Source organism: Hypomesus nipponensis, chromosome 14 (genome assembly GCF_054491055.1).
Source record: "Hypomesus nipponensis isolate SF chromosome 14, ASM5449105v1, whole genome shotgun sequence".
NCBI lineage: Eukaryota > Metazoa > Chordata > Actinopteri > Osmeriformes > Osmeridae > Hypomesus > Hypomesus nipponensis.
Genome location: NC_140374.1, coordinates 8,190,201 through 8,217,161, shown reverse-complemented (window position 1 = coordinate 8,217,161; position 26,961 = coordinate 8,190,201). Strand labels below are relative to the sequence as shown.

Below are 26,961 nucleotides of genomic sequence, written 5' to 3'. Positions count from 1 at the left end.
AATAGACTGTGAGGTGCTATATCACACGCAGAACTTGCGTGTGATGAACTTGCATAAGTCACCTTTATCTCAGTATCTGACTGCACTATGTTGACCACTCTGCTCACTCTTAGTCTTATATATTATTTTATATTTCAATAGTTTTATTCTTAAATTGTTTAGTTCTTAGAAATAGTTAAACTTTTGTACTTAATTTTTACTTAATTTAAGATTTGTATGTTTATTGTTTGCACCTCCCTGCCACTGTGGTCATTAGGCTAAGAGGCTATATACACTTATTATTCCACTAGGGCTGCAACAACGAATTGATTAAATCGATTAAAATCGATTATTAAAAGCGTTGGCTACGAATTTCATTATCGATTTGTTGTGTCGCGCGATTATTACACCACTCTATAAGTCGCAGAGATGTTTGAGTATTTAAAAAAAAAAAGTTTAGTTGAGCGCGGAGCAGAGCGGAGGTAGAGAAAAGACCATCGGAGACGTTGTTGAGTAATGTTGTTCTGAAACACATGGCGGAGAAATCAGTACGAATTAAGTAATCCAAGGTGTGCAGCATTTCACACTAAAGACGTCGAAAAGGTGTGTTAATTGATCGAGGTGAAGTTAGTTTCATATTCGACATTCGTCTCACATTCTGAAGACGCTACTTTGCAGCGTTAAGAACCAAGTGAAAACTACCCACACCATTTAAAAAAATGTAGACTTACAATATTTATATGAATATAAAACCTCAAACAGACACCAGAGTATCTTAACAATGTCTGGTATACTTCCAGAGCCTTTACTTTTTCAATTAAGTTTCAAATAAAACTAGAGAGCATACAATTTCTGGGGAAATTGTGAGGGTGTGCTTGTGGCTGCCCCAGCTTTCCATACACTCCTGGTGTTTACATATTTCAAAAAGCATTTAAGTGTATGACTACAGTTCTGACCATTGTGTTCCCTTGATAATAAGTTTGTAAAAATGACATGCATCACTCAGATGGAGGAGAGGTGATACTGGTTGGTTGGAAGAGAAGGAGGCCAAATGTAGCTCATGAAGATGCAGCGCTAGATAACTTATTAAATTGTAATCAGATATAAACAACTTGTTGGTTGCCCTATTATGTCCTATTATCCTCCTATCATCGCCCTATTATGTAATTTGAACGCCCTGAACGGCATCATTTGAGTAATGAGGGCAAGCGTAGGCTTATTGATTACTTAAAAAACGTTAAGTTTCATTATGCATCATAGAGGAGCCTAGTTAGAGAAGGATTTAGCAGTTTAATATTAGAAGCCTATTTTATTAATAATTTTCAGAGTAACCTCAAACCTTTCTTTTGTTTCTTTGACCTTACATTTTCTTTGAGGGCTTAGTGGTCTCGGTTTAACATCATTATTTATAGCGACATAATTACCGGACACTGTTAGCCTGCAATGTAGACAAAGAATGCCCCTGCAACAAAGTTGTAACTTGGTAACAAGTAGCCAGCTAGAAACCGAGCAGAAGTTTGTAGCCATATAAAGGCCTATAAATATAGGCTACTTGATTTGGCTGCAAGATTCGCTGATTTTGAGTGTCCAAGATATGATGGATTCTGATCTGGATCAACAGTCTAGCCATGTAGCTAAGGCTTGTCCGGGAAGAGTACTTTTTTTTTTTACGGCAAGTCTGGAAGATCAATTTAGGCTGGTGCTACTTGCCCCGATGCACTGGACAAGTTATTAAAACTCAAACAAAATCAAATGCAATGTTAGGCCTACTTCACGTTATGTGCCACTCGTTACGTCTATCGATTTTATTTGAGCGAATTCTGCATCAGTAAAACCACCAACCCAAGATCTCTACAGACCAGCTAATTTCCTGCTCAACACTTCAACGGGGGCTTATTACTTGAAAGATGAATTAGGCTATTTACGGTCGTCTCAGTTACACCATGAGGGGTGGGAAATACTGTGATTTGCTTAAGAAGGCAAATGGCTAGTAAAACATAACATTTCATAATAATTTCAATAAATCAAGCAGCGCAGCAAGACCCAGTAAAATGTATATCCTACAGCTAAGCAAGGCTGAAGCAGGCTGACATTAATTATTTTCATGAACAGACAAAGTTTTGACATTGACAAAGTTTAGGCTGTGGCAATGAAGTTCAGGTTAGTAGTCAGATACTTTCACCTATTGAAAAACTTTTGAGTAAGGGGAAAGCCAAACATGTTCCGTCGCCGTTTGACTTTTTAAACATCTCTAAAGAGATGTTTTTGTTAGCTACTCATTAGTGTCTCGGGTAGGCTACAGCGTTGCAGTGAGCCGCCACACTGATTTGAAACCACAGGTAATGGTCATTTCACCAACAAATCGTTTATTAATGTCAAAATAAATCCTACAACAAAAACGTATTTGTGAGGAATGTTTATTTTAACGATTGAAAACAGATGCATCATGACCACTGTAGTATGTGTTGCCCAAGCAACAGAGGCTAATGTCATGATGCTAATGCTTCAGTGAAATAGTAGACTACCGTTTCCGAAAGTAGATGTGGGCCTACTTACTTAATAATATCAGCTAATATTGTACATTACATTTCACAATTATGTTTCACACCACAAAGTAAAATGATTAAATATCACCCTGCCCACATTGCCCACATTGCTGCAGTTCGATGGTTTGTTGTCAAGTGAATGTCCTTCTATTCAAAAAGTAAAATACCATAATGTATATATCATATTATCAGATTGCTACAGTTGAGTGTGTAATATTTTTGGTCCTTTTTTTTCTCAATATTAGAATTGATACTCAATCCCTACAGCCACTTCATGGAAGAGGAAAGCCAACCAGACATACCAGGTGATTATTACCCCCATAACCAATATTGAGAAGCATTATTTGTTCATACCAACCCCAACTAACCTAAATTGTTGGGCTACAATCAGTACACTGGTAGACAGTCAAAAGTGTATAATGTATTGAATAGGGATGGAGATTTGAACTGATTTCACTATTCGAATAGTATCCGAAATTATTTTCGAATATCCGGATAATCTATTTTTGTTAATGTGGTTCCGTTAATTAGCCTGCCGTGACGCAAAGCATACAGTAAACACATGAACCACCATACATTCTGGCAATAATTGGGACTGTTCAGCTATTAGATTAAATAAGGGTTGAATAAAGAAAACAAATGAAAGATCAATTTATTAACCTGACGAAAAGACAATGAACTTGAAAAAACGCTGCGTCTTCAGACGTAGGCTCTCAATTTGGCGAATAAGCGATTAGCGTATTATTATGTGAAATAAAAAGTAGGCTACATTGGACTAAATTAAACACATTGGGAAGGCTATCCTCGATAAAATGGAAAGACACACATGGAGAAATATTGCATATTAACTTAGATATTAACTTGGAACCGAAATCCTATAGGATACGGTGCGCCACCACACAATGCAAACATAAACAGCGGATAACGCTAGCTCTACATGGCTACTGGTAAGAAAATAAATAAGCCACAACTGCATTAGCCATACGCATTTTTATTCAGGAAATTGAGCATGTAACATGCTCAGGGGAGAGGCCAGTACGGAGTCGATTTACGAGCAGGCCAGCGTAGAAAAAACTGCATGAACTGAGGTTGCTGCGAGGTAGCCTACTGCTTAGCCAGGACACAATGCTTCTTGTAGCGCCAAATGAAATGAAAGGAGACTCGCAGCAGAACGCAGGCGTAGCCTACCTTTTTTGATGGTTTTCATAATTTCTAACGTCACAACTATTAGAATTCACAACACAACGCGACGGTTTTTCATTAAAACATTTTTTTTTATTAAACTGCGCTCATAAGTATTCAAAAAAAGTATTCGAATACTAACTTACTTTAGGATATCCGGATATTCGATTAACCACGCCCATCCCTAGTATTGAAGGTTGTGGAGACAATGGTGATAGCTGACAAAAAGCTCTGCATTGATGGCAGACGTGGAACTGTAGCTGGGCTGAGTTGGATGGTGTTGAGGGACCAGCAGAGATCCTCAGGAAGAGGTGTTGAGGGATTAGGCAAGGTCCTCAGATATGGGGACACCCAGGAAACTGAAACTGAAGACAAAGATTACTAGTTTTACAGTAGCATAAAGTTAATCAATAAACCCAGTAGGAATCATTTTGGCCACAAGTTACTTTGAGAGAACGTTATCAGTTACATCAAGAGTCAATGAGTGAAAAACAAATACTTGTACACGTTTGCAACATATCCCCCTGTCCTACTAACACACAATTTGATTATACAACATGTATGGCACAAAAGTGTACATGTACATTCATATGGGTACAGAGACTTAAATCACGAGCCAGGCCGTCTCGTGGATGGTTCAGCAACACATTCAAATTGTGCTAACATACGTTATTCTTCGCAGTTGTTGGTGGATTTGGATCGACATAGGTTAGAGTTTGATAGTGCTAGGTTATTCGTTTTATTAGTATAGTTGTAGTATAGTATAGTTGTTTAATATTTTAGAGGAACCGTATTCGATAGTTGTGTAGATATTGCTTGTTTAGCTAGGTGTTTGTATTTTAGAATAGCTTAGGTAACCGAATAGTGTAGTTTTAGAGTTGTGTAAATATTAACTTTAATCAATCGTTTTATCAATTAGTTTTAGTGTTAGTGTTTTAGTGTAGTTTTAGTGTAGTTAATAGCCTAGTAGATTTTTGATAATTGTTAAATTAAATTAGCCATTAGTACAGGTTATATTTGACCACCACCAACTTTGACAAGCTACAGTAGCTAGGCTACCAATCGCCGTTGCCAGGTGAGGCTGTATGCAGTTAGTTCTAGCTACATAATGTTTTGTTAAGTTTATGGGTATAAACTTGTAAGAGTATCTTTTTGTCTAATTTACCAAAACAAAAAAACAATTTTGTACTGTAGGCTACTGTGGTAAGGTTTTCTATGCTAATGTGACCGTTAAAAAACCTCAGTGCTGTAATAGCTAACATCAAATGCATTGCGCGAGCGATTAGCTGTAAGGAGCGGGGAGTCAATGTTAACTTAAGCTACTCCTTACGAGACTGACGGTTAACCCACAAATACTCGACACTACGGTTACAACAATATTAAATAAATAAAAAATTAAACAAACTGGCCTTCTGTATGATAAACAACTTACCATTCACGCTTGTCCATCACGGATGAGGCTCCTCTTCCAGGTTAATTCCTCGACTGGCGTCGATACTGTCCGATGTGTTTCTGTTTGTACTCATACAGCCCAATTAGGACCCAAACATTGTCAGGCTAGCGGTAGGTTACATTGCTTGATTTGATTTCGTTGCAACAACGGAGTTTATAACTTTAAAAAGTTATCAATAATCAAACGAGCAAATAAATGTTTGGAATATTATCGTAAAATGTGTAAACATTCCTGTACAGGTGCTTAAAATGGTCTGATCAATTTTATGGGCTATTATTGCTCAGGCTATTTATCATATTGTAGGCTACGTTGAACAGAGATATTTTGCGTATTTGTTATAAACCCTAAACTGAATTAAAGAACAAAGCGAAAATAAACGACTTCATTTATACTATAATTTGTCTACTTCTTAGTCTTCTATTTGAACATATGTTATTGGCAGACGTCAAATCTAACTAATACTAATATTATCACGAGTGATTCACCTCCAAGTTAATTCCTCGACTGGTGCCGACAGCTGGGGCCTGTACTAAGAATCAAGATTTGGCGTTAGCGAGGTTACTTCAGGTTCAACCCAGGGTTTTCTGTACTACGACGGTGGATCACTTGTTACCGGGGTAGATCGCCATGGTAACACATGCTGAACGGCTAACCTGGTCGGGAGCAGGTTAAGTTGGAGATCAGAGATCAACCGGTATAAAAACCCCGCCCACAAACTCATTCTTGACGATAATGTCGTCACCGTTCATAGAAGTTCCTATGGAGCTTGGTACGCGGATTGTCAGAGGTGCGCTCAGAAGAAACAGAACATTTAGAGACTGACAAAACCCTTTCGCATTCCCTCATCAGTATCTTTCTGAAAGATATAGGTTATTAGCAGAGGGAATTACGTATATTGCCAGCTTCTTGAGCCGTATTGGCCAATGCTACACATTGAAGCTGTGCACTCACAGTCCCACAGACTGTATGCATATCGTTTCGTTATTTCGCTATGGGTACTTTGATAGTGTGGGCGATAAAGAGAACCTGAGCAAGAGCAAGAACAAGGTCTGCTCCGCTATTTGCAACAGATTTTCGTTAATGGTTGTTGCCACCATATGCTGATTAATGTCGTGGTGAAAAAGAGATTTCCAAAGTGCCCTTTGTAAAAACTTTGGACTCTAATATGTTGACAAAATGAAACAAGGTTTTTCACTCAATGTTCTGATTTCCCTTCTGGAAATGTATGCAAATGATATCATATTTTACAACTTAACCCATTCTGTTGTCCTTGGGTTGCTTTGAGCCATTTTCTAATCATTTCCATATCAGAAATGTTTTTTTTTTTCCCCAATCAAAACCTTTCAAACCAAGAAGAACAATGGGTATCTGTACAAAGCTTTTCACTCACTTTTATAGCATTTTAGGACATTGAAAGAGATAAGTTGTGAAAACCCCCAGAAAAGATTCAAACGGCACAACAAGAAAGCCACAAAAAGGTATTAAAAAGACCAAAACGTAAAACAAAGTTTAACAAATACATCCTCATGTGTTCTCCCTTCCCTAGGAATACAGAAAAATATGTCAGTGTAACTAATTTTAGTGTCATTCATTCAGTCAATTACTATCTCTTCTCATATTCCAGTTTTTCTGTCTCCAGCCTTGTTTTTTTAATTAAAAGCCTCTAATAATCGAGCTCCAGGTTTTTTTTTTATTAATACAGGGCCCCTCACATTGTCTGCTCCAACCTAATACAAAAGAACATTGTCCCTTTCCAAGGCACACTTGGTCAAAGTTGAAGGTGTCCATTTGACTATTACAAGGTTCATTGCTTATACCTTGTGTCTTTGTCTTGGCTTTGAAGTGGAGGCCTTACGTTCAGGGGGAGGAAGACGTTCCTATTCCTGCTGAGTTTAACACCATAGCAATTTAATCAATTGAGTCATATTTGAAATGAGCACTTTAAGGACACAGCCACACGTTCACACACTCTCACCATCTGTGTTGCAAGTGGCAAATACAACTCAAAAGTGTACCCCCAAAATGAGCAGGCAGACGTAGTTTCCTGATCATCTAGGACCTGGATGAGAAAGTAAATGGTATATTGGATCAATATTTAGCAACCACATATGGCATACATACTGGCGTATGACTATTAGTTTCACTGTTACCTCTGTATGGCACAGTGGGACGACAGTCACTGCAGAGAACAGTAATACATTTCACTCCTACAATATTCATAAATAATTGTTGAATGAACATGGTCACATAGGTTAGGCTACTTGAAACATACATATGCCTGGGCTTCCAACCTGCTGCCACCAGGGTCTGAAGAAATGCCCCCTTCCATCATGGGGTGACCCTGATAGATATCCTAAAAAAGGGACGAGTTCAGGCAATTCAGCCTTGTACTTGTTGGCCTTAAAATATGTACAAGTATTGGCTTACCGTTTTGAATTATGGTTTTATTTTTTATTTGCTCCCACAATCGTTTGTCACTGCAGGGTTGCCACTGCAGGGTTGCAACTGAAATAATACAGCAACAAAAGTTTAACGTTGTGGAATGCACACGTGTAATTATGATCACATCTTCAATAAGTCATGTAGCTTACGCATTTACAGCTGCTATTTTCTGCCAGATTGGCTGCAGCGACTTTGTTGAATTTTGCCTATATTATATGTCTGTATTCCTGATATGATTGTATTACAATATTTCACGCAAGAGGAGCAGACAAAGTTTGTAAGATTGTCTGCTCCTCCTTCGTGAAATATGCGGCTCTTGTTTCGTCCATGTTTGCGATTGGACATACGGTGCAAACACCGCCCCTTTATGTGAACGCGCACGTCTCTAGATTGGAAAGATCTGGGTTGAGTTAGAGAATTGATATCCGCCGTCGTAGTACCGTTTAACGTGACTGCGATTGTTAGGCTTCGCGTAGCCGGGTAACTGAAAGTAATCCAGAGCATGTTGATCTTGATTCGTAGTACAGGCCCCTGGTGGCGTGTACTGTTGCTCAGGCGAGGTTGCGCTAGATGATAAACCAATCAGAATGATCTTTGAATTAGGACCCCAAAATGTAAACATTAGCAGAGCCTGTTTAAGGAGAGCCTATTAAGCCCCATTGTACCAAATTTGGTTGCAGTTCCACCAGAGTTCCACTGGGAGTGATCGCGAGCGAGTGCATGTTGAATGGGAGTCTATGGAGCTAAACGGCTACATTTGTCTCTTTTGCCTGATTGTCTTTGAGAAATCTCAGATTTGATTGTAGTTTTTGCATGTTCAACATGGATTATAGGTCGAAATTTGAATGAACGAGTACTTATGTCAGATTGATTGACTGATTGGTTAGTGAAGGACTGATACGACCAGAGCTCTTGCCGTAAAGCAGTAGCTCTGATCGTACGATGTGTATGACGTCAATTACATTTTCAAAAGCTTTTTAGAACAGAAAGGCGACTTTAAAAAAATCTAACAGCCAGCAGTGTGTATTTTTTTTGCCTCCCCTTTCGAATTCAGAATTCAAATTACTAGACAAAAAATTATTTCCTGAGAAAAGTGGATTTTGAGGGGTATAGCTCCATAGACCTCCATTCATTCTGCACTCGCTCGTTAGCGCCCTCACATGGAACTTCAACCAGTTCAGAACCCGGAAGTTTCCCGAAAGTGGCAGTTCTCTCTATATTAAACATTCTCTGACATTAGGTTGCATTGCTTGATTCTTCTTCTTGAAGTTCTTAAGCTTAAAAAAGTTACAACCTTAGTTGGGCGAATTAATGTCCAAGTAGAATCGTATTCTAAGCTGTCTAAACAAATTCTATGTAAAATGTCCTCTGTGTTAAGATGTATTCTGCTATTTTTTTCTCATATTATCAAAAGTTAAACAGAATAAATGTTTTGTATATTTGTTGTAAACCCTCAAATGAAGAATGTCAAAATAACATTATATTTGTCTGTCATGTCTGACATCTTTGATATGTTTGATGCAAAACGTGGGAACATGTATGGAGTGTTGCAGCAGTTAACAAGCTGTAGTACAATACTATAGTATTTTCAGATACAAGTTGGACCATATTAGTACATATATCTGCCGTGGGTGAATTTCATACAGAAATCTAATCGGCCATCACTAAAAAAAAATTGATAACAGTACACAGTCACATTCCACATGTGCCAGCTAATGTAGTCCACCACTCGCAATAGAACATTTTGAAACCCCACATAAACAACCATTCACAAATTGCATATTTTATTACATTAATTTGTATATTTAACACGGTACAAATCATCGGAAGTAATCCCAGGTAGCCAAAATGGTTTGGCCCGATAATGGCCCAGATCCGGCAGGCCAGAAGAAATTACTCGGCCCGAGTGCGGTTGCCGGACTCGGGCCAAATCTGGTTTGAATGACGCCCCAGAATCGGCCCAAGTACACTGGCCCGGGTCCGGCAGCCCGAAACTGAACCAGTATTTCCAACATTGGGCCGGAATCACCCCAACAAAACTGCCAGAACTAGCCCATATGTTAGCCAGTTGACAGCCTGTAAAAAGTCATGACGGATCCACTATAATGCCAGAAGATTTCAAAACCACATCTTACGTTGCCAACTTGCTTGAAGCAGGTCCTGGAGAGTGTGCATGAATAAAAACGGGCTCTTCCTTTTACCAATGCAATATTAGCTTAAAAAAAAGAAAAATACATGGACACTAGGGCCTAGACACAGAGCACAAAATATTTTTTTCATTGTAACACTAAAACTCGATATTTAGAGTTAACACAAATTATGATGATATTGTGGCAATCCCTCCTACATTACCCCATACCTAACCCCATAATGTGCTACTTTTCAGTAGCAAAAATTACACCATGCATGTCTATTTTTAACAATTTATTTGAATAAATACAGTTTGTGTATGTGTGTGTAATGACCGCAGCCTCCTCAAGCATGCCCCTTTGAAGCTTGAGATGTACCCTATAAGATGAATATAGAGAGAGAAAAGGAGAGGAGGGAAGGGGCAGATAAACATGGTTGCTTACACAGTCAGATATATATATATATACAGATGCTAGAAGGATATATACAAATAATATACACACACATACACGGTATATATAGACAGATTTGAACATTTGGAACACATCTTACTAAGAATTAGCTTGTCTCATTGCCCGCTCTCGTCTTCCTCCATCTCGGTCCGATGCAAGCTGCAGCCACCTTTTAATAAACTTTTCTACATCTCCATCGGATGCAGATGCAGTACTTGCATTGCATCGCACAGATTCTTAAGAAATAAACAAAAAAACGTAATGGAACAGGCAGGTTAAGGCCGTTCACAAGACAGGAAAGTGAATAAGCATACTAGGCATACTACTACTTTATACTGTTTCTTATTTCTACCTTATAATACTAAAATAAAACTTACTGAGGACAACATCTTTAATGGCAAGTGGCTCAAAGCCATACTTGCCATTTACCCCTCGCCAGTTAATTTGCTTAGCCAGTTGATTTTTCAATAGTTTGGCCATTATTCTCCAAACTGTCTCCTTTATTGTCAACCCCCCCGCCAGCCCAAAATAGGTGACCTGAAAGATGAAAAGAATTGCCCCTATTAGCTTATGATCATTTTTATAGGCGCTGAATCTATAATATCACATATCTTTATTTTTTTCATTAAAAAGCACCATAGGTCAAAAGTCTCAGCAAATATCAATTCAACAAATACATGAACGTTCACCTACCAATTTTCGTTTGTATTCCACCTGTGAAGCAATGCTCTCCTCGAGCTTGATTAGTTCATCCAGTGATGTTAATGGAAAGCCAGAAACATCTGGCACCTCCATTGGTTGACGAGTTGTTTGCAACTGTAGCAAAATCATTTGCTGTTGATGCTTGATCGTCTCCATAGTCGTCAAAATGTCACGGAGAATTGCTGAAAAATAAAACAAAAACACCTACCAAGTTAATACCTGGGCATATACTAAGGGCAACAGGTTAAGACACACAAGCAGTCAGACATGTTTTAAATAGTATATTCAAATACAAATTAAGCCCATTACAAATTAAGCCCCATACAACCTTTTTGAGAAATGAATACATTTTGTTTGTAATAATTGCTGTTTAACACTTACGATCACACATGGGCTGGTTGTTTACCCTGGGCCGGTCAGGAGATTATCTTTAAAGTATGATTCTAAACGTTTCTTGACTGTGGCTGTTGACTTTCTTCGCAGATTTGATGACTTGACGTATTCAGAATAACGCTCATTCATTATGGCCAAAGGGTAGACTACAGATGGTAAAGGAGATTAACTTTGTGACAACTAAGAAGTCCAGCTGTGCAGATGAACTTCACAGCACAAGTCTTGGGCAAAATTGAAAAACATAAAAATGATGAACTTACAGTAGCCTACAAGGTTCCTTTGCCAATTGCGTTGGGCCTAGGGGTTAAACACGTGAAGAAATAAAATGGATTAACCAAAATAGAATAAAATATTGCTAAATGAGCTGATATTTTTCTACTTCTGTTGACTTACAACAAAAACGACTGCTCCCTCCGATTCCTGTGGCTGGTTCTGTGGTCAATTGTGTTGGGCCTAGGCGTTAAACACAAAGACAATTAGTAACACGTTTAAGCATTTCATTTATAATTTGAAAATGTCATTTATCATTTGAATTTTGACAGGAATAATCTTCCATAGGCTACTCTGATGTGAACATAAAGTGGGCGCCTCTGACTTGAGCGCGAGTCTCCTGCTCGAGAGGACGTTCTCGAGCAGTTTTGTAACCATAACTCAAGTCAGAGGCCATTATGGCTACCAACACATTATACAACGAATACAGATGTGATCGTTTTCATCCGCTGCTTTCGTCAATACTCACTCAAGTAAGCGGACGATCCGCTTACTTGAATGAGTTTTGAACAATTCGTTAAAGTGTACAAGTGGCTATCAAGTTTTCACCCGCTTCTACATCATGTTAGACATATAGGTCGATCGACTAAAAACTAAGCTGCATCTCAAAAATGAAGCAAAGTAATAACGTTTCAAGCTGTATAATGAATACAACTATTGATATCTCTCTATTAGAGGATGTTGGTAAGCTATACTGTATCAAGAGTCCATCCAAACCTGACACATTGTAGCTAGCTGCAACACATCATTAGATTAGGCTAGCTAGGTTATTATTACTAGTAAGCTACATATCATAAACATTGTCTAACGTAAGCTAGACTTAGCAACACCTTATTATTTTAATATTAAATATCCTGAAAAGTATAGTGTATTTCTCTATTTAAATGGCCTTACCTGACAACGAACTGCTCCCATGACCGTTAACAGAATGGCAGTTGAAAATGTGAGCGCCTCTCACACACAGGCGCTGGATGGGTGCGCGAGTAGATGAGCGCCTCTCACACACAGGTGCTGGATGGGTGCGCGAGTAGCCTATATTCCCGCGGCCAATTCAAATGGTGTTGTTTTTCAAATTGTGTGCAAGTATGATACAAATGTTAGTACAAACTATAAATACTGGCATATCAAGAATACGATACACACAAAAAATATCCTTAATTTGTTTTATTGAAATACAGAACAAGCTCAACCCACAACTCCCAACACTCAAATGTTATTACTGATCCAGATAACTCCATAATGGAAATATGCCAATTCTCGGCCGCAATCGGCCCATGTCCGCACAACCAAAACCTAGCCAAATCTGGCAACCTATTCTGGGCCAGAGCCGGCTCAATGTAGGCGATCCGATGCCAGAACACAGCCGAGTGCGCCGGCACTTAACCGCAATCGGCCCGATTCGGCTGGCTACCTGGGATACAAAGGCAATCTTAGGTCACAAAAGAAATACACAATATTGAAAACTTGCTAAATAGACAATGTTGATTAATTTCATTCACGGAGAATGAAGGAACGCAGCTTACCTTGTAACAGACTTCCACACGAGGGACAGTCTAAAAGTGCGCAACCTCAATTATTGCCCCACCCGGAACAATACTGAACCCAATAATGGAACCAAAAATAAATATTAAATACTGCAAAGATTTGGGACAAAGTTCACTAAAGGTACTTAGTTTCATTTTTACCTTGTTACACAGGGAGGCATCTAAAACCTGCAGGGCAGCGGCCCTTGAGGACCGACTTTGGACATCCCTAAATAGTCAAACCCCAAATCCTTACAATCAAACTCAATACAGAAACTGGGTTATGGATCAAGAATAGCGAAGAAACAGAGCAGGTGCAGAAATCCAGAGATCCAAGAGAGATAGAAAACCAGGCCCAAAATACTTAATGTGCTGAGGTTCAGTTTGCAGACAATCTGGTAGAGAAAAATGGGGCTAGCAGACCTGCTTGTAAAGGAAGGAAAACAGGTGAGTGCAGTTGACTAGATTGCAGAGAACTGAGAGGGGGAGAGAAAGGGTCTGAAATGAACCAACAAAGGCAGGGAGCAGAGCCAGAGAGACGGTGACGCAAATATGTGTATTTATATATATATGCATATATGTGTAGCCTATACACTGTACCAGTCAAAAAATATTGACTGTATCTAGTAATGCAAGGTTCAGTTCTTGCAATACTAGTGACAAGCATAGGGAAAAGTGCTTTAAGACACCCTGGACAGAATCAACCTTGATTTATCATTATATGTTTCAGTACTTTAAATGTTGTATGATACACATATTTACATGTAGGCCTACATGTTCATTAATAGTTTTATTTATGTAGTGCCAAATCACAACAAATGTCAACTCAGAGTACTTCAGAGATACCATTCAGGCCAAGTAAAGTCCAAGTCATTACAATCCACTGATAATCAAACCCAATCAAATTAATTAAATTCCAAATTAGTCAATTTCATATGTAGCCAGTTAAAAAAGTGACTATGATAAGGAAATTGCTGTGAAATTTCTCTCCAATCCAATCTCCCTTCTGAGCGTGCAGTGGTAGCTGTGAAAAGATAAAAACTCCCTTTTAACAGGGAGAAACCTCCATCAGAACCAGAACCAGGATGACCCAGAACCATCCTTCTCGACGGTCATCAATGCATAGACGTATGTCTATGAATCAACGTATGTAGATTTTCAAAGTGACCTTCAACGTCTGTTCTGTGTCAGCGTCCGCGAGCGACGCACATTCTTCTTCTTGAACGTCTGCTCAGGTAGGTTAAATAGCTCTCCAACTCGGTTTGTCGCCAATGCAAATTTTATGAGCTGTGGAACACTATTGCTGTTCAAATAAGTTACATAACTGTTTTTTGGCTTAAACCGTATAAAAATAAAGCAACAAACAGCAAAAATATCTTGTTCGTGAGCCACGGTTACTTGACTGCTTTTGGCTAATAACGGTTAGCAACCATTAGCCTCAATGCTAACAGTCGCTTTATAAATTGTCTAAAACTGGTCCTAAGGCTGTGTCTAAGATGACTTGCGAGGACTTAACATCTAAATGTATTCACGGTGGTCTCTGCTTAGTTGAAACAGTAAGTTCCAGCCTCTGTTCAGTTAGTTTAACCACGAATAATGTTTTGAGTGGTAAAAGCTGTTTCTATGAGTGTATTCATGGCTACCACTGACGTGACGTCACGTCGACGACACCGCCGCCATATTTGTCCAATTCGACAGTTCTCCTCAGTTTCGCTATGGCGGTACACATCTCACACTTGAACTGGGTCCCGTGAAATAACACAAACCACATCGTGTTCATGTCTCTGTAACTGAGACATAATACATCTATTTAAATTCTAGAATGTAAATGATCAGAGAGACAGAGACAGCTATTAATGAGCATTACTCTCCCTGTGTTCTGTGGTTCAGGTAGCTTCAGTCTGTACACTCAGATAACTAACACTGTGTGTCTTTTTTCAGACTGAGAGAGAAACCTAATTGCTGCTTTGGCTGGTAAGTACAGACTTATTGTATAGTTAAACAGGCTGTAGATCACATCAGCAGACTGAGTTAATATATTCTGTATTTTAAGATCATTAAACTCTGATCAGATTTACTTTATTTGGGTTACATCAGTTTGTGAGTGAATTCCCTCCTGAACAGACATTTAATGAACACAGAAATATTCTGTCCACACGTACTGAAGCTTTTAGAAACATCTTTACTTTGTTAGTATATTTGTAGCACTGTTGTATTCAGATTGTGTCACCTGGACATACTGAATGGATGTGTGGACGGGTGATGATTATACTGTGTGCATTAATGCATGTTTTACAGACAGTTTTAGTTCAAACTTTCATTCAGACTGAAATATTAAGTGTTTCCACTTAAAGTGAGTCTCCCATGTCAGCAGAAAGTGTTTCCTTATTTGTGGATGTCCCCATTTTACTGTCCTGTCCCTGTGGGCGGTGTCAATGATTGACAGATAAAGCAGCCAATCGCAGCAGCTCAGCACATAATGTTCACTGCAGGGCAGCTGACAGAAGATGAAACTTTTTGCTGCTTCTAACTGTGTCTCATCAGTCATTTTCTCTGGAATAAAGCTGAAATGACAGCACAGCTGTGCTCTTTACATGTTCTGGATGCTGATGGAAAAGCTGAGTGTGAAAAGCCCACAACAACAGCAGCTCCATGTCCCAGTGACACACAGTCTAAGCTGCAGTGTCATTACATGGTGTTTTATTGCCCCCCTGTTGGTGAACCTGCTGTGTCCTTAGCTGGAAGAATTTAACTGACAACCTTCTTTTCCTCCTTTCTTTAGACTACCTGACCTCTGACCCCTGCTCCTGCTCTGACTGGTGAGGACCAACATTTAGTTCCTTGATGGATGCGTTCCTGACACCTGCTCCGTTTCATATGAAGTGAAGCTTCCTGTCAGTGTGCAGCTGTGTAACATATAGCAGACCTGTCCTTCTCAAACTGCATGAATGAAGTGAAACGTCGATCATTAGTCAGAGAACACATTTAACAGCTGATGTGTTACTGCTCAGATTTCCATCTGATCTCTGATCCCCAAAGCTTTGGATAGTCTCTGAGACGGAACTGGGATAGTTTCCATGTTTCTGATCATGAACACATTCAGCCTCTCTGATCATCAACCAACAACATTTAACTACTTCAAGTCCACAAAAGTCTGGACCAAACCTCATCCCGTACAGACAAGAGCAGAACCAATCAGCTGTGAGATCAGATGATGTGTGTGTTCAGACTCTTCTGATCAGATACTAACAAACTGTTTCTCCACTCAGACCCAGAGAGAACTCAGACGCAGAGAGAACCGGACCAGAACTCCTGCTTGGCTGGTGATCAGATTTATAGTCACTGAGGTTCAGTCCATCACATCACTGAGTATAGGAGTTGTTTCACATTTTAATCACAAGAGTTTTTGTGGTTTATCACAACTGCTAAGTTCACACATGAATATAAATGTAGTGAAAACAGACCTGTAAACATTGACTGAAGTCATGTTAGAGCCATGTGAGCTGAGCTATTCTGCCTGTAAAGTGGATCAGAACAGGTCCCAGCAGCAGAGTCTGACAGTAGAAAGCTGACAGTTGAAAGCTGACAGTTTTAATGGAACATCACTGAAGGCAGAAATCAGTGTGTAATGTGAGCAGAACATGTTGTGCAGTGATCAGTTCTGTACTGTTCTGCTTTATGTTGAACAAGTCAGTGGGTCTTGAGATTATTTTAATCAAGTCCACATTTCATAGTACCAGCTGTTTTTACACACATCTGGAAACTACTGGCCTAAAAAGTGATTTATTTAACCTTTTCAATATTCTGTTTATTTGAAGCCATTAAATGTTGAACTGTTTACACATCTTATGTAACAGAATGCTAGATTAGATTACTGCTATCAACAATGTCTAATTATTGTTTTCTCTGTGTCTTCCTGTTCAATGTGTCTCCTCTCATTGTCCCTATCATTATTGGACATTCTGTCTTTCCTGTCCCACCTACCCCCTCTATCTAATATTTGGACATTCTATCTTGTATCCATCTATCCCCCTCTATCTAATATTTGGACATTCTATCTTGTATCCATCTACCCCCCTCTATCTAATATTTGGACATTCTATCTTGTATCCATCTATCCCCCTCCATCTAATATTTGGACATTCTATCTTGTATCCCTCTGTCCCCCCTCTATCTAATATTTGGATTTGCTTTGGCTTATCAGAATTTATTTGGCTTACCAGAATTTATTTGGCTCACCATATTTGCTTTGGCTCACCATATTTGCTTTGGCTCACCATATTTGCTTTGGCTCACCAGAATTGCTTTGGCTCACCAGATTTGCTTTGGCTCACCAGATTTGCTTTGGCTCACCAGAATTGCTTTGGCTCACCATTCTCAGAACCAGATTTGCTTTGGCTCAACGTTTTCGAAACCAGATTTGTTTTGGAAAACCAAGGTTGATTGGAACCTTTTCTTGCTGTTCAGAAATCTGAGATCTCACCCAATTAATGTTGTTTATTCTTACTGAGTAAAACTCTAAGTACCATATTTATTTATTTGTCTGCTGGTAAAAGTTCAAGACAAATTGTACTGTAGTCTTGAGTTTGTATATGTCCTTGATAATAATTTTCTCTGTGGTGTGACCGAGTACTTAAAACATATTACTTATCTTCTGGATATTTACAGTTTTGTCCTATAAAACCTGTTATTGAGTTGTAAATACATGAAATAAAAATGTTCTTAACATAACTGTACATAAGCTATACATTTCCATAGTTCATATTTTCCACACATTTGACAACTAACCTTTTCTACTTTCATATTTTTTGTAATTGCATGTAAAATTACAAATTAAATAAATTAATGGTTGGATATTGATAAACACAGCTACATTTGAAATATCACAACTACCGGAGTGTGTTTGTGACATCAGTACAAATAAAGTAAGGTTTGAGGTTTTAAAGCACAGCAACGATGCCAAGGAAGGGTCAACGTTCTCAGGCTCAGAAGCTCAGATGGCAGAAGGAGAAAGAATCTCAGCGTGAACAAGCAGAAGGTATCCCAGTGTCACAGAACGTATCTTATGCTGAGGTTGTAAGGAGAGGACATCACAGTGATGGTATGTGTGTTGGACAGTCTACTGATGAACAGCAGGTAAACAGCAGAGGTCAGAGTGCAGTTTCTAATGGGAACACTGTCATCGATGCTGTCCAGCATGATAAACAACAACAGGTGAAGCAGAGTGTACCTCAGGTGTCTTATGCTGACATGGTAAAGAAAGGACGTGATGCAGCTGGAACATCTCATCAACACCGTGTGAATGTGGAACCTCAGCCATCAGTGACACATGTCTGTGCCTCACGCAGTCAGGCTTCATTAAAATATGGAAAATACAGTAACAGTCAGTGTGTGACCAACAGTTTGGTGTTTCTGTCATTTCTTCATGAGAATGAAAATATTAGCAGAGCAGATCTTGACCTAGTTCTGGATAAAGGTGATGTTGTGTACAGACAGGCCAGAGAAAGGTTTCCTAACAGTGTCCATTTGGCATCTGATGAACTTCCAGATAAAGTTTGTGCACGCAGGTCAAAGTATCAGGTGGACTTGACTCAGCTGTCTGTGTATGGAACATTTGGAGGTGGAGAGAGGCTTCTCAGCCTTGAACATGGACTGAGCTTTCTGTCATCAGATGTACAGTATGGGCTGCTTATCATGTCAGGGTTATGTATCGCAGTTTTCAGATACAGATCTGGTCAGTACGGATACTTTGACCCACACTCCAGGAACACAAATGGAATGCCACTGTCCTCCAGGCTGTTGAACTTAGGTACTGCTGTGATGCTGAAATTCACACATCTGAGTGACATTATTGACAGGATCAAGTTCTGCTACACAATGTTTGACATCCAGTCATCTTGTATGTATGAACTCAAGCCTCTGTCATTTCACTGTGTGAACACATCCAACCAGAGAAATGCTCATTCAGACACAGGCTGCAGACACACAGCTGTTGATATACCTCCTCTGTTAGAGGAAGCTGTCAATGAATCAAACATGCAAACAGCCACTGATCAGTCTGAGAACATTTTACCAGAATTGTCAGCTGACACAAATGCTGTTCAACGAGAGGTTGATGTTACACAGGCTTCTCCTGCACATGACTGTAACTTCACAGAAGAAGTGATGAACCCTGTTGTAGATGATCTTTGTGATGATGTAATGGAAGGTGTGTCCACTGAAATCAGTTTTACATCTGATGTTAAACAACAAAATGTCTCATTCCCTCCTACCAGTGCTGACAAAGAAGCAACAAGAGAATCCAGTTTCCTTTCATCACATGATGCTTCCTGTGAATCAAACCTTTCACCCTCAATAAGAAACAATGTGTCCACTAAGCTCTCTGATACTGTACTGATAGGAATGTCCTGTAAACTGACAAAGTTAAATAAACAGCAGAGGAAAAAACTGAAGAGGAGACTAAGGATGACAGAAAAACCTTGACTAAGTAAAAATAATCAAAAGAGGAAAGAAAGGGAAAGGTATGCTTCAGATGAAACTTTTAGAGCAAAGAAAAGATCTAACTCAAACCTGACATCAAAATGATCTTGATATTAGACAGAAGAAAACCCTGCAAAATATTAATAAGTATAAACACAACTCTGAATTAAGGGAAAAACATAAATCATACATCAGAGATTCTTACAGAAAAAATTTGAAAGTCAGAGAGAAAAAGAGAGAGAGCGTGAGGAATTCCTACAGGGAAAATGCTGAATTTAGACAGAAACGAAAACAGTATCTGAAGCAGTATGTTTCTAATAATTATAGAACAAACAAAGTGTTTCGAGATAGAAAAAAGATGAACATCATAAACCGTTACAGTCAAAGTGAAGCTTTTCGACAGAAACAAATGATCTACATCAGAAACCGTTACAGTCAAAGTGAAGCTTTTCGACAGAAACAAATGATCTACATCAGAAACCGTTACAGTCAAAGTGAAGTTTTTCGACAGAAACAAAGATCTTATATCACTCATCGTTATGCAAATGACAGAGTATTCAGGCTCAGACACAGACAGCTTATGAAAGAATTAATGAGAAAACGATATAACAATCATTCATTTAGGATGATGCATAACATCAGATGTACAGTGAGCATAAAAAGAAAATACAGACGGATGAACAGAAACACTCGGAGTGAAACAGAGACCAGAGAAACACAGAGTCTGCAACAAGAGACAGTTGAGAATAGATTGATCAATGAAGCCATATCTGTGTTTAGATCTAATATTAAGGCTGGTCCCACTTATGTCTGCACTGTGTGCCATAAGGCCTCGTTTCCCAACCAGGTACGAACGTGCACAAGGTCAAACTATGACAAAAATCCAAATGTGGTCGCACAATGTCTGACAGGAAAGTATGTTCATTCTTGTGATGAAGCTTGCAGAAGTGAACCATGCACAGTTCCTGATGAGAGAAGGAAAGAGTGGATCTGTCACACATGCCACGCTCATCTAAAGAAAGGATGCATGCCAAACCTCGCAGCAGCTAATAAACTTGAGTTGTCTGAAATTCCCAGCGAACTGTCAGATCTGAATATTCTGGAAAGACATTTGATTGCTAAGTGCATACCGTTTGCTAAGATCATTCCTCTTCCAAGAGGCAGACAAAGACTGATCAGGGGAAATGTTGTGTGTGTGCCATCTGAGGTCCAAGAAACAGTCAATGCATTACCCAGACTGAGGAGTGAGTCTCAGGTGATGAGAGTGAAACTGAAAAGACGTTTGTCTTACAGAGGGCATCAGCTTTTTCAGACAGTAACCTGGTCTAAACTAGTCTCTGCATTACTGAAACTGAAGCAGATTCATCCACAATATCAGGACGTTACTATTACAGATGAAGCCGAACTCTGTGACCCAACACTTCCTGATGATGATGATGATGATGTTAGTATGGGGGAGGATGACTATGATGATGCAGATTTGATGCAAATTGACGTGTGTGAGAGAAATGCACTGTGTGAGGCAGAAAAGGAGCCTGAAAATGATGAGAATGGTGAATGTGAACAATCACAGCAGCAGAGAGATGATGGAGACGAAGGTGATCTGCCAAATGGAGGGTTTGCTTTAGAATCATGCCTTCAGCCTCTTGACATATCAGAAGAGATCCTCTGTTACAGTGATAACACGTATTGTGTGGCACCAGCACAGAGGAATAGCCCAGTAAGCTTCTTCAGGACTCCACATTTGGAATCAATGTCATTCCCTGTACAGTTTCCTACGGATGAGAACACATTGGACCAAATGAGACACATTAAAGTCAGTCCAAGTGGATATTTCAAGTCACGGCTTTTCAATGTGGATGATCGTTTTGCCAGAGACCCAAACTACTTGTTCTTTGCACAGTTTATGATAGAGATACACTTGGCTAATAACAGCATGACGATACAGCTGAGGAAAGGTAAAACTATGACCAGAGATGGACGCATGATAACCTCAGGCATGTTACAAGACAAAAGAGAGGTTGAGAAACTGGTGAGAAATAAAGATGCAATCAGATTCATGCAGCCACTGAGAGGGACTCCAGTATACTGGGAGAAAACCACGAAAGATCTGTTTGCCATGATCAGACAGTTGGGAACTCCGACATTCTTCTGCACATTTTCAGCTGCTGAATTCAGATGGCCTGAAGTGATTGAAGCAATAAAGAGACAGCAAGGTGAAGAGGTAGATTTTGAATCACTTGACTGGACAGCTAAATGTCAGATTCTGCGATCCAACCCTGTCACATGCATGCGTTTGTTTGATAAGCGTGTTGAGGCACTATTCAGAGATCTGCTGCTCTCAGATGCTCAGCCACTGGGGAAAGTGATTGACTTTTTTTACAGAGTAGAGTTTCAGCACAGAGGAAGTCCACATATTCATGGAATGCTTTGGATTGATGGAGCACCTGAACTGGATGTTTGTGATGATCAGACTGTGTGTGATTTTGTAGACAGATACATCTCAGCACAACTACCTGACCCAGAAACACAACCTGAACTGTACCAGAAAGTCTCTGAAGTTCAGAAGCACAGTAAGAACCACACTAGGAGCTGCTTCAAGAGTGTGAACTCTGGTTGTCGGTTTGGTTTTCCAAAGCCACCCTGCACAAGCACAATGATCACAAGACCTGGTGAGGAAGATAACACTGGAACTGCAAAGAGCAAACTCAGACCTCTGCTGCAGCTGCTGAATGAACCTGAAATTGCTTCCTCGAGTCTAGAGCAGGTCCTCTCTCAATGCAACTTGACACTGGCAGAGTATGAACAGTACCTTCAGAGTATGAACAGAAAGACTGCGATCCACCTGAAGCGTGATCCTAAAGACTGCTGGATAAACGGGTACAACCCACATCTGCTTAAAGCCTGGGACAGTAACATCGATGTGTCTTTCATCCTGAATGCTTACTCGTGTATACAGTATCTGACTAAGTCTGGGACTCCTCAGACGTTAGTGATCGGTGACTCCATCACTCGTAACATTAGATTAGAGCAACCAGCGACAGTTTACTGTGTACCGGGGGCCAGAGCTACCGACATAGAAGCTAATCTTAGGGTGCTGGCTAGCACTAGGGCTAAGGCAAAGGCCCAAGCTAAGGCACATGGCGCACGCACTGATGATAGGTATGAGAATATTGTCATTCATGTCGGCACCAATGATGTAAGGCTGAGGCAGTCAGAGGTCACGAAGGTTAATATAGCTCGGGCATGTGACCTTGCTCAAAAGATGAGTCGGCATCGAGTAATAGTCTCTGGCCCACTACCTGTTAGGGGGACTGACGAGATCTACAGCAGGCTTGTCTCTCTCAACCGCTGGTTGGCTCGCTTTTGCTCAGAACAGGGTTTAGGATTTGTAGATAATTGGTCTCGTTTCTGGGCCAAACCTGGCTTGTTGAAAAGTGACGGGCTCCATCCTAGCTGGAGAGGTGCTTTTCTTTTGTCTAGGAATATTGAAGCTATTTTAGAGCAGGCCTGACACTCACTAGAACAAGCCGGGCCACAGTCTCTTAGAGAGTCTGATAGATATGTTGATAGGCATGTTGTGAGCTGTTGGGGGCCCGATAGCTCAGCTTGTAGTGTAGCCAGCGTGGATGCTGATGTTGTTTCTCCCATTGAGACGGTGTCTGTCCCCCGCCATTTTTCCAAATTCCGGCCCTCAATTATTAGGAATTATACCAATTTGATATGTATTCAGCCCTGCTCCCCCGTTGCTCTTCCTACTAAGTTCTCTGATAGCAGTGCCACCTTTTCAGAAGGATTACCTACGTCTAAAGCTGCCAAAAACCCATACTGGAATGTTGGGCTCCTAAACATCAGATCTCTATCCCCAAAGGCAGTTTTGATTAATGATCTGATGTCTGAATGCAACCTGGACCTGATTGGACTCACTGAAACCTGGTTAAAACCTGAAGAATATTCCTCCCTGAATGAAGCATCGCCTCCGGATTTTGCGTACTCACACATCCCTCGTGTCTCAAAGAAAGGTGGCGGTGTTGCTATGATATATAAAGCTAGCTTCAACCTTAGCCTAAAATCCGTAAATACCTTTAAATCATTTGAGATAATTTGCATGAAACCACCAACTACTCTAAAAAGGACTAATTCTTCTACTATTGCCCCCCCTCCCTCATTTAGTTTAGTTACTCTATACCGGCCCCCCGGCCCGTATTCCCTCTTCCTAGAGGAATTTGCAGATTTTAGTGCTGATCTTGTGACATATACTGATAATGTCTTAATTATGGGTGATTTTAACATCCATGTGGATGACCCAAAAGATCCTCTAAGTAAGGCCTTTACTGCTCTATTGGATTCCACAGGTCTCACTCAGGTGGTTTCTAAACCTACCCATCTTCACTCGCATACATTGGATTTAGTTCTCACACGGGGAATCAAGATTAGTGACATCATTGTCCACCCCCACAATCCTATATTATCAGACCACTGCCTGGTTACCTTTAAAATGGATCTCTGCCAGAGCCTTGGAGGCACCCAGAATATTTCTACTAGCCGCTGCATAACCCCAAACACAGCTATGGAACTGGCTAATATTCTACCTGCTGCACTAGAAGCACTGGACGTCCCAAATAAATCATTAAATGCTAAAACAAGGGATCTGAATTTGGTTCTTCAGTTGTCCCTAGATTCTGTTGCCCCACTCAAACCAAGGAAAAGAAAAGACAAGAAAATGGCTCCATGGTATTCAGAGGAAAGCCGCACTCTCAAGAGGTCCACTAGAAAATTAGAGCATAAGTGGCGTACCACTAAATTGGAGGTTTTCCGCCTGGCCTGGAAGGACAGCCAAATTGAGTACAAGCAAGTCCTCATCAGGTCCAGATCAGAATATTTCTCGAAATTGATTAGTAAGAACAAACACAACACAAAGTTCCTATTTGATACTGTTGCAAAACTCACTAAGAAAAGTACACTCTGCGTTAGTTCAGATCTCTCTCCCAATGATTTCTTAGATTTCTTTGACCAAAAAATCTATGCAATAAGGGACAAACTACAGACTAGGCCTGGAGGAGTGGCCATCAACACAGAATTTGACTCTATACCCAGCATGCTGCATGTTGAGGCTCTTACCCACTTTAACCCTATTTCTATGGAAGCGTTCATCGAGCTGGTAGATTCCTCGAAACCCATCAGCTGCCTTCTTGATCCCCTCCCTGCCAAACTTTGTAGGGAACTTCTCCCTATTATTGGACCTTCCATGCTTAGTATTATTAATGAATCTATTGTAACTGGACAAATCCCTGACAATTTCAAACAAGCTATTATTAAGCCCCTTCTTAAAAAACCAAACCTGGATCCAGGTTGTATTAGCAACTATAGGCCAATTTCAAATTTGCCATTTCTCTCCAAAATTTTAGAAAAAGCTGTGGCACAACAGCTAACTGAGCACCTCTCCTCAAATCAGCTTTATGAACCTCTCCAGTCTGGATTTCGTCTTCACCACAGCACTGAAACTGCATTAGCTAAGGTAGTCAATGATCTATTATTAGCCTCTGACGCGGGCTCTATCTCTGTTCTGGTTCTTCTAGACCTTAGTGCAGCATTTGACACTGTGGATCATGAGATTCTCCTGGAGCGTATGGAGAACTATGTTGGGATCTCTGGTACTTCACTTCAGTGGTTTAGATCGTATCTATCTGATAGATCACAATATGTCCACTATGATGGTTGCTCATCCAGGAGCACTACTGTAAAATACGGAGTACCACAGGGTTCAGTTCTAGGCCCTCTGTTATTTTCACTCTATATGTTGCCTTTAGGAAACATAATTAGAAGCTCTGGGGTAAATTTTCACTGTTATGCAGATGATACTCAGCTATACATGTCCATAAAGCCTGGAGAATTTCCACATGCTATGGAAAAATGTGTTTCCGGGTTGAGAACTTGGATGACAGCAAATTTCCTTCTTCTTAATTCGGATAAAACCGAGGTTCAAATTTTCGGCCCTAAAAAATACAGAAATAATTTATCCAATCTGACCTTAAACTTAGATGGTGTCAAAGTATCTCAAAGCCAGTTGGTAAAAAATTTAGGAGTCACATTGGACCCAGACCTTTCGTTTGAGTACCATATTAAACAAATCACCAGAACTGCATTTTTCCATCTACGTAATATTGCCAAAATACGAAAATTCCTCTCAAAGGATGATGCTGAAAAACTAATACATGCTTTTGTTACGTCCCGATTGGACTACTGCAATGTGTTGTTCTCTGGCCTCCCAATTACCTACTTGAAAAATTTACAGCGGGTACAAAATGCTGCTGCTAGACTATTGACAAAAACAAGAAAGTTTGATCATATAACATCTACTCTTATCTCTTTACACTGGCTCCCTATCCAAGCCAGAGCTGATTTCAAAGTTTTACTACTAACTTACAAATCTCTACATGGATTGGCACCACTGTACCTCTCCGGTCTCCTTGCACCCTATTGCCCCGCAAGGACTCTAAGATCTCAAGATGCCGGCTATCTGGTAATACCCAAAATTAAGAAAAAAACTGCTGGAGGTAGGGCGTTCTCATATAGAGCACCTCTTCTCTGGAACAAATTACCTGTCTCAATTAGGGAGGCTGATACTGTTTCGACATTTAAAACTAGATTAAAAACGTTCCTGTTTAGTCAATCCTATGATTGTTAAATGTGTGTACTTTCTATGTAAACCTGGGGTGTGCGTTTGCCTATGTGTGTATCACATGTAACTTTTAAATTGTAATTTTAGCTTATGTTCACACTGCCCATTTAAATGTTACAAATAAAGTAAACCTGTTATTGTATATTGTTACTGTAATAGTTCCGTTGCTGTATATTTTAATTGTTATAGTTTACTAGTTGGAGACAACGGGGGGCTGGTTGTTTTCATCCTTATTCGTATAAATATAACCTATTTTAGAGTTGTTTCCCCTGGAACAGATTTCATGTTCCAACCAAGGGGGGCTGTCGCTGTCTTGGTGTGTGGGGCTGCATCACATACCCTCTTAGCTTTGTTAAATTGCTGCACTAGTCCACACTTGACCGGTGGGGATCTCATTCTATTACGACTGAAACTGTTAGCTGCTCCTGGCATTCTCTAATCCCTGTTCTCCTCTCTGTCCCCCCCACACATCCCTTGTGGTGTGGGGGGTCTGAGCTGTCAGGACCTGCCTGGTCGTCGGTCTACCAACGCTGGACCAGGTCGTCAACCGGAAACCAGCCTCCATGACGGTCAACAGCGAGTTTCCAGGTCCCATCCAACGTCTATAAAGCCGAACAATGGATTTTTGGTGTTTTAAAACCCATTGACACTGTATGACTATGTTTAGCTTGTGTTCTGCTCCTCTCTCTTGCCAACCGTCTCTGGAGGAGGGGATCCCTCTCTGAAT

General features: G+C 40.1%; 1 long non-coding RNA gene across 2 annotated transcripts; it reads left to right on the top strand.

The window, feature by feature from the left end:
- The first annotated feature begins 4,510 nt into the window (after positions 1-4,510).
- Positions 4,511-18,326, top strand: LOC146258485 (uncharacterized). Of its 2 annotated transcripts, XR_014729815.1 has the most exons (7): positions 4,511-4,782; positions 14,128-14,307; positions 15,014-15,046; positions 15,855-15,891; positions 16,342-16,395; positions 17,277-18,110; positions 18,191-18,326. It is a non-coding gene; the product is annotated as an uncharacterized LOC146258485 (long non-coding RNA). The 2 variants fall into 2 exon arrangements; XR_014729814.1 differs by having other exon boundaries at positions 17,277-18,302.
- Positions 18,327-26,961: the final 8,635 nt, after the last annotated feature.